Below are 10,201 nucleotides of genomic sequence, written 5' to 3' on the forward strand. Positions count from 1 at the left end.
TTATTCCATTCAGCTCTGAGCCACCATTATGAGGAATGTGAAATAGATCAGAAAATCTCCATTTGGCGGATGGGGAAACTAAGGCCCACATCAGTAAAGAGATTTTCCCAGGGCCACACAGCTGGTGTTAGTGCCCCAGTCTCCTGACTCCCAAAACAGGACATTGCCAATCCAACAATATTCACAGCCAAAATGAAGAGTCTGCCAGAGGTCCCAAGTTGTCTGAGGAAAACAACGTGTGAGGCCAGCAAGGTAACATCGGGGACACATACGCTCTCCGGGTCTCCCGTGAGGGGAATCTGGGAGAACAGACCCAATTCACAGAGTGAACCACTTGGAACTGCCCCTCCTGCTGTGCTGGCCACTGGGCCAGCCTGGGCCCAGCTAGCTGTCCCATCCCAGGGATGCCAGGCTTACATTTGAATAAGACATGACACCTTAGCTCCAATTCCTCTACCTCTGGAGGTGTAGGAGTTTGGGAGGCCAGTGATTTGGCCCTGTTCTAACCTCACTGGGAATTAACCAAGCTTGATTCTTAAACATGTTAACTGTGGCTACACTGACAAGATTGGAGCCCTACAAGTCTCAGCTTCCCCAGTCCCCAGACCTAGCGGGCCTCAACGCAAAGGAGCCTGTTATAAGAGGCACTACACTTGCATTCCTGAGGTGGGCCTTTTTTGTTGCAGACGCTAGGACTGCAGCATCCAAGCCCATTTAGAGGGAATAGTGGCAGGTAGGAGTGAGGGTGGAGAGAAAGGGCTCTTTGGACAGAAGTTTAATAAGAGGTCATGCCTCTGCTCTGGTACCAGGAAACCTGGAGTCCTTGACTGGGGGTCACGGAGGCTGGAAAATGGATTTGCCTTCCTGACTCTGCTGTGCTGAGTGGGCAGCAGTCTGATACGGGCTCTGATGACCCACCACCTGGCAGCCAAAGCGCGTTCAGATCCACGATTTCACTGCATCCTCCAAATACCCCCAGTGAAGCAGGTCTTTTACAGGAGACAAAACGGAGGCCCGGGGAGGTGAGTAAATTCCCTGAAGCCACAGAGTGTCAGAGTCTGAACATAAGCTTGGAAACTCTTCGCACAGCAACACGGCTCTGGGATTTTGCCTTCAGATTGCTGCTGCCCCCCTGCCCCTGTCTGTCACCGCAGTGTAGGGGCTCTTGAGGAAAATTGGGCACAGAGCTTCCCTTCCTCTTAGGTTGAGGCTGGCTGAGAGAGGTCCTCCTTCCTTTTAATCTGGGAGGATTCTAGGGAAGGAGTTAGAAGTTCATCCTCAAGTAGAAAAACTAAGGCAGACCTGATAAAGATCAACTGTTCTCTTTGGCTGGTTGAGCAAGAAAAGCCTTGCTCTAGATAGTTTCCCAGAGTCTGGGTCCAAGTTGAACAGCTTTCAGCTCACCCCATCGCCTTCCATCATAAAGTAATTTAGATTAGCCACAGACCCAGGGGATAGTGAAGGCCGTTGTGTTTATTCCCTGGCCTCATGGTTCTGACCCTTGCACAAGGAGAGGTGTTTCTGCCCTCCCTCATTCCTCTGATAATGGCGTGACTCATATTTTCTCCCCCTGGGGGCCCTAGTGACCCACTGCTATGTGATCATTAATAGGGGAGGAGGAGGCCGAAACTGGCTTCTTGGTGGAAAGACAAACTCCAGCTCTCTGAGAGACCTGCATTCAGCCAGTCAAACAGCCATTCAGCTAGCACTCTAGCCGGCGAGCTACCAGCCGGCCCACAATAACTGTGCTCTCACCTGGTGGCAGGCAATGTGCTGAAGGCTTTGAGGGTGACAAGGGTGAACAAGGTAAAATCTGTGCCTCGTGGGAGGTGGCAGTTGATCTAAGGGAGACATAAGACATGTCCACCTACCTGTGGTACCAGGCGCGATATGGTCTGTCCTGTGAGAGATAAGGAAAAGGTGTCGTAAGATGGGGTGCGTCAGGGGCTAGTTAAAAACGGTTTGTGAATCCCCTCAAATCCCAGCCCATAGGAAATGAGGGTCTGGCAACTACTTGAGCTTCTGGGGGAAGGATGATCAAAAGAAACTGCTTCCTCCAGCTGAAGGACCATGGGAAGCAGAGAAATAGGGGAGAGGGCAGTGCTAAGGAGGAAGCAGGGCTACAATGCACAGTGAACCTAGGAGCTCCTGGGACACCCTAAGTGGCTCTAACGGCAAGAGTGACACTGGGGTTCAGCCCCTCCCCCCTCATCTCCTTCTCCTGGGCAGGGCTCCCGGAAACTGCTGGGGGCAGCAGAGGCAGTGCCTATGCAGGTAACCTGAGGCCTTTTGGCTCTGGAACAGAGGACAAACACAGACGTGGGAGAAGGGAGAGAGGAGAGAGGAGGGGCCCAGTGCTAAAGGAAGCCAACTGAGGCCTCGCAGGGTCAACTGTTCTCTCCCACTCAGCCCTAGGCTCACGGACGGGGTATTCTTTCGTGCCTGCAGCTGCCCACTCCGGGACATGGAGGCCCCGGGCTGGGAAGCCCATGGGCTCCTCCTCAACTGGCTGAAGCCTGGCCTTTGCCTAGCCTGGTCTCGCTTCCCCGGGCGAGCGGCTCCCAGCTTTGATGAGAAGTTCTGTTATCTCAACGGGAAGGAGCAGGGGAGACCTCAAACAGGAAGTCCAGCAGGTTATCTCTCTCTTTGGCCCTAAGTGGTGGCTCCCCACATGCTGTGATGTGATCACTGATAAAATATTAACAGGCTGTTATCAGGCACAGCAATACAGAAGCTGTCATCTGACTACCCCTCCACCTCACACAACCTACCACCTTCCTGAGAATTGCAGCTCAGGGTTTCCTAGTTAAAACTTGCCTACACTTCCCTGCTCTAGGCCTCACTTCTCCACAAGAGAAGCAGGAGTCTCTTAGGGTTTGACGAAGCAGGAAGTCACCATGCAAGGGCAAATCATCAGGTGCTGCTTTTCTGTTATCCTGGAAGTCCCATTCCTCCAGAACAGCACCCTCTCACCGCTTCACAAGTCACTTCCCAGGAGGGCTTTGAAGAAGTTTCTCTTCGCAGACATGGCCTTGGGGAGAAAACACTGAGAAAACTCACGTGCTTTCAAACACATATTAGGGAGTGTAACGGGATGTGAAACTAGATGCCAAATGAGTGTGAGTACTGTGGCAGGCAACCCAGCGTTTCAGTGGTTAATCCCTTTTCTCCAATAGCACTTTCAGAGTCTGTGATACTTGACAAAGTTCTGTTTGCGTTGCTCAGGAGAAAGGCCAGTCACACCAAAAGTACAAAGAGAAGATGCTCTTGACGTGAATTTGTTTCTGGAATTACCCAACTGGATGCAAGAAGATGGATCAGCAGCCCCACGAAGGATATCTGATGACACGGTGAAGATCCTGCTCCCTTGGTTTTAAAGGCACTGAACGCTCTGATTAAAAAGCAAGTATATTTTCTGGGAAGAAACATACATTCAGCCACAGATTGACCATTAATGCCAGAATTTGCACTAGTTTCTCAGTTTAGTTCTTGAAGGAGCCAGAATGAGAAGATGAGTCTAGTGAGTTAAAAAAAAAAAAAAAAAGAACACTAATTCAGAGACTACGGACACTGGAATTTGGGGGACCAGGGGACTTCTCTGAGTAACACACACACCCTTCAACTAAATGGTTCAACAGCTTTTAAGAATGGAGATGAGGTAGGACTCAAGAGAAAGGCAGACAAGATGAGAAAGGTGGTGCCATCTTCCCCTTGGCAATTCCAGAGGCACCTCATGTGGTTAATTTTACTCTTCCATGTGTAATAATAAACCAATATGTTCTCAAGTGTCACTTTCTCACTCCCAAAGAGATTTGCCCAACTCAGCACTGTCTGGAGGGGGTGGTGCAAAGGAGCCAGTGAGAACACTCAAAGGCAGAGGCCAACAAGTCCAAGACCTCCTGGAGTGTAAGAATAGGATCTCGGTGGCTGTTTTGATATCAGGAAAGCTGCCAAGTGACAGCCCTGAGTGAAAAACCCAGTCAAGAGGAAATGAATTTCCACGTTGTTTAGAGGGATATTCGTTACAGAGTGAACGATTTCCTGATCATGAGGGCAGTTAAACATTGTGTGGGATTGTGGAACTTTCTTCCTTGGAGATTCCTATTAGTGTGGGCTGGCTGTAGCATTTTCTTATCAAGAGGTAAGAAGACGAGACTGATCGTTTTCAAGATCGTATGGTATAGTGGGAAAAGAGCCTGGAGGCTCGTTAGCCGCACTCTCTAGCTGTGTAGTCTTCGGAGAGTCACTTCAATTCTTTACGCTTTAGTTTCCTCATCTGTAAAATGGGGATTATACCTGCCTCTCAGTGTGGTCATGGCATATAGTAGGTCCTCAACAAATGGTTAACTGTATTCTAAGCACAGGTGACCTAAAAAGTTGTGCCAAAGTCACACTAAAATGTATGTGTCTTTGGGGAAAGGAGGCAGACAAAGTGTATTTTCTACCACAGATCAGAATCTGCATTAGCAAGGGGATATTCCTTCCCGGGACAAAACTTCTTAAGATTCTTCCCCAAAGTCTGAATGAATACCTTGAAGATTTTGAATAGGCTTCTACTCATCAGATTCCATTAACAGAAGCCAGGGGCAAAACAGACTTGAGAAGTTGGAGAGGAAAGAGGTGGTGATGGCTCTTTGACCTTCATCCAGATTTGTAAAAATCTGAGGTGGAACAGAATCATAACCCATCACGTCCCACTGCTAGAGAAAAGCTTAGTCCAGGGGAACTAGGCTTAATTTCCCAAACTCAACAAGTGGGGAGATTTCATTAGCCACTTTCCTAATTCATATCCTACGGAGGCTCCATTGTTAAACAGATTTAGGGCAGCCCCCGCTCTTGCTGGCATTCCAAGCCCTTGGTCCATTCTGTTCCTTATGCTCCAAATCGAATAATTCACTATTCCCCAAACCTTCTTGAGTGTTCCCTTATTCACCCCACACCCAGTCTTGTGACTTTGCTTATACTATTCCCTACACCTGGAAAACCCTCCCCACACACCTCCACCTTTCCAATCCTTACAGGTTTCCATAGCCCATCTGGAAGATCAGGCCTTTGTGAACACTTTCCTGAGCCTCTGCCTAAAGTCGTCTTGCCTGTTCCTGAGGACTCAACGGGCAAATGTATGGAATGTGGCACCGAAACATTTGAACTACTATCTAAAAGTGTGTCGGGGATTTCTGGAGATTCACATCAAAACTTTGGGTTTAGGTATAGAGGCAATTAACAAAACACATTACTCTTGCAGATTTTATTTTCCATTAGAAAATGAATGCTCTTTATGTCTCACTTAATGACTAAAGCTTTAACATACCTAAGAGTATCGAAGTCAATTCTTTCCAGTTGTGTAGTTTATTATCCAACCATGTGCCCTGACTTTGGAATCAGAAAGTATGGTTCCTGAATTTCCTCTCTGCCTAAGATAATTTGTGAGTTAGGGATGTCCTTGTCACCAAGCACAAGTTATTCTTTTGGGGAAATTACACTTGACTTAGCTTGAGCTCACCCCTAGCTTTCCTGAGCATACCCCAGTGCTTTACTCCTAACACAGTACTACAGAAAGAGGTTTTAACGCATAGTACAGAACTCTGAAACATGTTCTATCTGGAGATTACTCTTGGGAACTGAGAGCCTGCCAATTAAGCCCCTCTCTCTAAATTGTTATCCCAGATTCTTTGCAGTCACTGGACTTGGGCAAGCAAATCTTCCTGTCCTCTGGGGCCTCAAAGCCTCTGATCTAGTCCTCTGGTAGGTGCCCATGTGTTCATCCAACAAGCATGTACATACAGTTGTCCCTTTGTATCTGTGGTGGATGGGTTCCAGGATCCCCATCGGACACCAAAATCCAAGGATACTCAGGTCCCTTAGATAAAATGGTGTTCAATTTGCATAAAATCTATACACATCCTCCCGTATACTTTAAATCATCTCCAGTTTATAGTACCTAATTCAATGGAAATGCCATGTAAATAGTTGTAAATACAATGTAAATGCTATGTAAACAGTTGCCTGAATGAGGCAAATTGAAGTTTTGCTTGTTGGAAATTTCTGGATTTTTAAAAAAATCTATTTTTAATCTATGGTTTGTTGAATTCGTGGATGCCGAACTCACAGATTTGGTGGGTTGACTGTACTTGTACTGATTTGCTAACTTGTGTGGGGAACTTACAGGTATACCTCATAGATATTTCAGGTTCAATTCCAGATCACTGCAATAAAGTAAATATCTCAATAAAGAGAGTCACAGGAAATTTTTGGTTTCCCAGGGCATATAAACTTATGTTTCCACTATACTGTAGTCTATTAAGTGTGAAATAGCATTAGGTCTAACAAAACAATGTACATACCTTAATTAAAAATACTTAATTAAAAAACTTTATTAATAAGAAATGCTAACCATCATCTTAGCCTTCAGTGAGGAACAGCAAAGATTGTTGATCACAGATCACCGTAACAAATAAAATAACACTGAAAAAGTTTGAGATGTCATGAGAACTACCAAAACGTGACACAGAGACATGATGTGAGCAAATGCTGTTGGAAAAATGACACTGATAGACTTGCTCCACACAGGGTTGCCACAAACCTTCAATTTGTAAGGGAAAAAAAATCGCAACATCTGCAAAGCGCAATAAAACGAGGTAACGAGGTATGACTGTATTTCCTTGAGGTGTGTTCTGTCTGTCCTTTGAAAGAGGATAGCTCCTCTTTCTTCCCTTGAAATAAACTATCACTGCTCTTGGGAAAATGAGCAGAAGATTCCTCAGAATTTTTTTCCCTTTGAGTTCTCATTCTCAAGATCTGGTCTCTATAAACTTCTTCTGATTACATTCTGTAATTTTCAGTATTTTAAAATTGAAATCTAGGGAGCCTCCTTGTGACAATATTCAAATATTTGTCACCCATATTCCCTTTCTCCTTGATAGCCTTTCTGATTAACCAAATCAAAGATCAGCTAAAGAGAAACATTAGGCCTCCCATAACCTGTAGCACTTATTGTCTCAGGCTTTCATTTTCAGGATTTAATGCCCAGGATTGTTATCTACCTCACTCATACTGTATTTATCAAACCCCTTCTACAAACGAGGCACTGTTTCAGGCTCTTGAGGGAGATGCAGATATGAACAAACACAGTTTCCATCATTAACCTGTTCAGTAACAACCATTGATCATCTACTATATGCCAGGTACCATGATAAGCTCTGGGGTACAGTGATTGGAAAAAACAGGTGTGGCCCTTCCCCTCATGGAAGTGAGGGAAGACAGAAACTGCGTGTTGTGTTCTCCACTGTATATCACACAGCACACAGTAGGTACCCAATAAATATCTGTTGAATACGTGAAATTAAACGGCCAAATATGTGACTGCAAATTGTGAGAAGTGCTATGGATTCAACAAAACAGGAAAAAGTGATAGAATTGGGTAGATAGAGAAAAATGGCTGCTGGGGAAGGCCTGTCTGAGAAAGTTGATAACACTAAGGCCTGAAGGATGAGGAAGAGTCCACCATGCCAAGACTGGACACACAGCATTCCAAGAGAGGAAACAGTATGGGGAAAGGCTCTATTTAAGTAAGAGCCTGAACTATTTATGCGGGAAAAGCACAGTGAGCAAGGGGAAAAGCGAGATATGAAGAAGAGTTGCAGGAGACTAAGTAGAAGAAACAGGCAGGGCTCTTGTAGGACATAGTAAGGAGTGTGGATCTTATTCTAAGTGCAATGAGAAGTAGTGGAAGGGCGTTAAGCAGGGAGTCACATGTTCTGATGTGTACTTCTTAAAAAAAAAATCACTCTGGCTGTAGTGATAAGACAATCGTGGGAACAAGAGCAGAAACAAGGAACCAGTTAGGAGTTGCAATTATCTATGGGAGATGATGGTAGTTTGGACTAAGGTAGCTGTGGTAAAAATGAGTGGAGTCAAGATACACTTTGAAGACAGAATTGACCGACTTTCTGACAGACTGGATGTGCGGGACTAGAAGAGGAAAATTAAGGATGACTTCCAGGTTTCTAGCTTAAGCAACTGGGTGGGTGGAGGTGCCATTTTCTAAAATGAGTAAAATTGGGGGAAGGAACGGTTCCAGGGTGTGTGTGTCACTGTTTTTTAACATGTTTTATTTGAAATGTCTGTGAGACATAGAAGTGTAAATGTCAAGTAGGCAGTTGAATTTATTTGAATGTGGAGCTTTCTAATGGGGAGCACGGGATAAGGACACTTGTGATAAGAGCCTAAGTGACACAAAACTTGCATGTTCAAAGAAAATGTCGTACCTGGCTAGGTTAATCGGAGGAATTTTCAGGAAAAAAGGTGATTCCAGAGCCAAAGGAAGGATAATGAAGGAAAATATTCCAGGCAAAGGGGATGGAACACGGCAAAGATGGAAAAGGAGAAAATCTCAAGGCAGGTTCAGAAACTGAAAACTAGTTCAGTTTGGATGGAACACGGCTGGCATTTGGAATGTTGGAAGAGTCTAGAGAGCAGGGTTGAAGCCAGATGGGAATTCGTACTGTACTCGGTGGGTAACTGAAAGCGCTGGCAAGTCGTTGAGCAGAGGCCTAACTTGATGAGGTCATTAAAAGCAATTTAGTGACAGAGAGTAGAGTAGACTGAATGAAGGAGAATGGGAGACAAGGGAGGCCAGCTAGGAATCTTTCAATTAGGAAGGCATGAGGTAGTAAGGACCTAAGTGTGGACTGTGGAAATGAAAAACTGAAGGAGAATTATGATTATGTTAACCTAACAGGATAGCCAGAACGAGGCACCCACTTTTTTTTTCTTTTGCCTCCACGCTAAGTCATAACCTCTGCTAAGGCTGGGTGACACTTTTCAATTGCTCCACTGCTGCATTTAACTTTGCTTAAAGGGACCTCACGCTGGTAAGGTTTCATTGGAAACAGGTAACAGAGAGGTAGCTCTGGTACTGCAGGGAATGAACTCGCACAGCTAACTCTCGCTGGAAGGAGCACTTTGGGGTTGAGGCCACAGACTAGGAAATGGGCTGAGAGTAAGCACAAAGTAGAGTTAAACTGTTTCCCCTTTGCTCATTTTGAAGCCCAACTGCCTGACCTCCTTCCTACTCTGCTCCACCGCTGACCCAGCATCCACCCCGCCCACATCATCTCTCTCAGGCTGAATCTCCAATGCTCTGAATTTCCCCCTGCACCACCCTCCCCTCCACGTTGTCCCTATCTGTGCAAAGTCCCACCATTTCATAGCTTTCGTCTGGAGAACAAGTATCCCAGAGAGAATGGCTGAACGTGCTACCCGCCTTCTCTCAGTAAACTTACATTTAGACAACCAGGGCCTTCCATATCATGGTCTGTCTGACGTGAGAGTTCATCACATGGCAGGCAAGAGCCAGCAGAGAGGTGAGGGAAGGGGGCGGGGCTACCTCTCAGCACTCATTCTACTGGTGAAGCGTGGCTCTAGCCTCCCCGTTACTCCCTTGCAGTCCCACTGGAATATCTATGATGGACCTCCTTTTTAAAAAGTTCAAGTAAGTTTGGGAGAGTCTTCTGAAGTAACTCTGCAGAGGAGAAATAAAACGACCACCCAAAACATCCCTCCGGATTAGCTAATCCTTTTGCGACTGCTTGATCCCACCTCCTCCCTTTTCTCCATTACTTCCTATTTTTCACTGCTGGTATATTTTTATGTGTTCATTGGTCAAAGTCTTTTGAAGAGTACCTTGAACTCTCCGGAGAGTATGCACTATATAAATACTATAAAGAAATGAATAAATAAAATGTCTACTTTTAAAAGAGTGTAAGTTTTACTATTTCTGATAATGTAAGATCCACCCCTCATCAGCACTAGCCTGAAGAGTAGGTAGGAGGTGTATTCTGAGGGATATCAAATAGATCTCGCTGCTCTAAAATACCTCCCCCACCACTACCTTAAATCCCATAGTTGTGCTGATACACATTTAAAAAATTTGAGCCTTGAAGATTTCTTTTTCAAGAATTCCTCATTAAAATGCAAATACCACAGAGGCGGGTGGGTAGGTGGGTCATGATTTAACCTTAGTTCCCTTTACATTAACCCATCACTCCTACCAGACACATTTTTTACATTCCAGCTTTTTCCATGCTTTCTTTCATGTTACTCTTCCAGAGGTAATGCTAAATACAACATAAATTATAAATATAAAAATTACCTTATATTTTCACACAGTCTTTCATTTGATATCTAAATCCAAGCCTAC

The sequence above is a fragment of the Neophocaena asiaeorientalis genome, unplaced genomic scaffold, assembly GCF_003031525.2.
Source record: "Neophocaena asiaeorientalis asiaeorientalis breed wild unplaced genomic scaffold, Neophocaena_asiaeorientalis_V1.1 scaffold850, whole genome shotgun sequence".
NCBI lineage: Eukaryota > Metazoa > Chordata > Mammalia > Artiodactyla > Phocoenidae > Neophocaena > Neophocaena asiaeorientalis.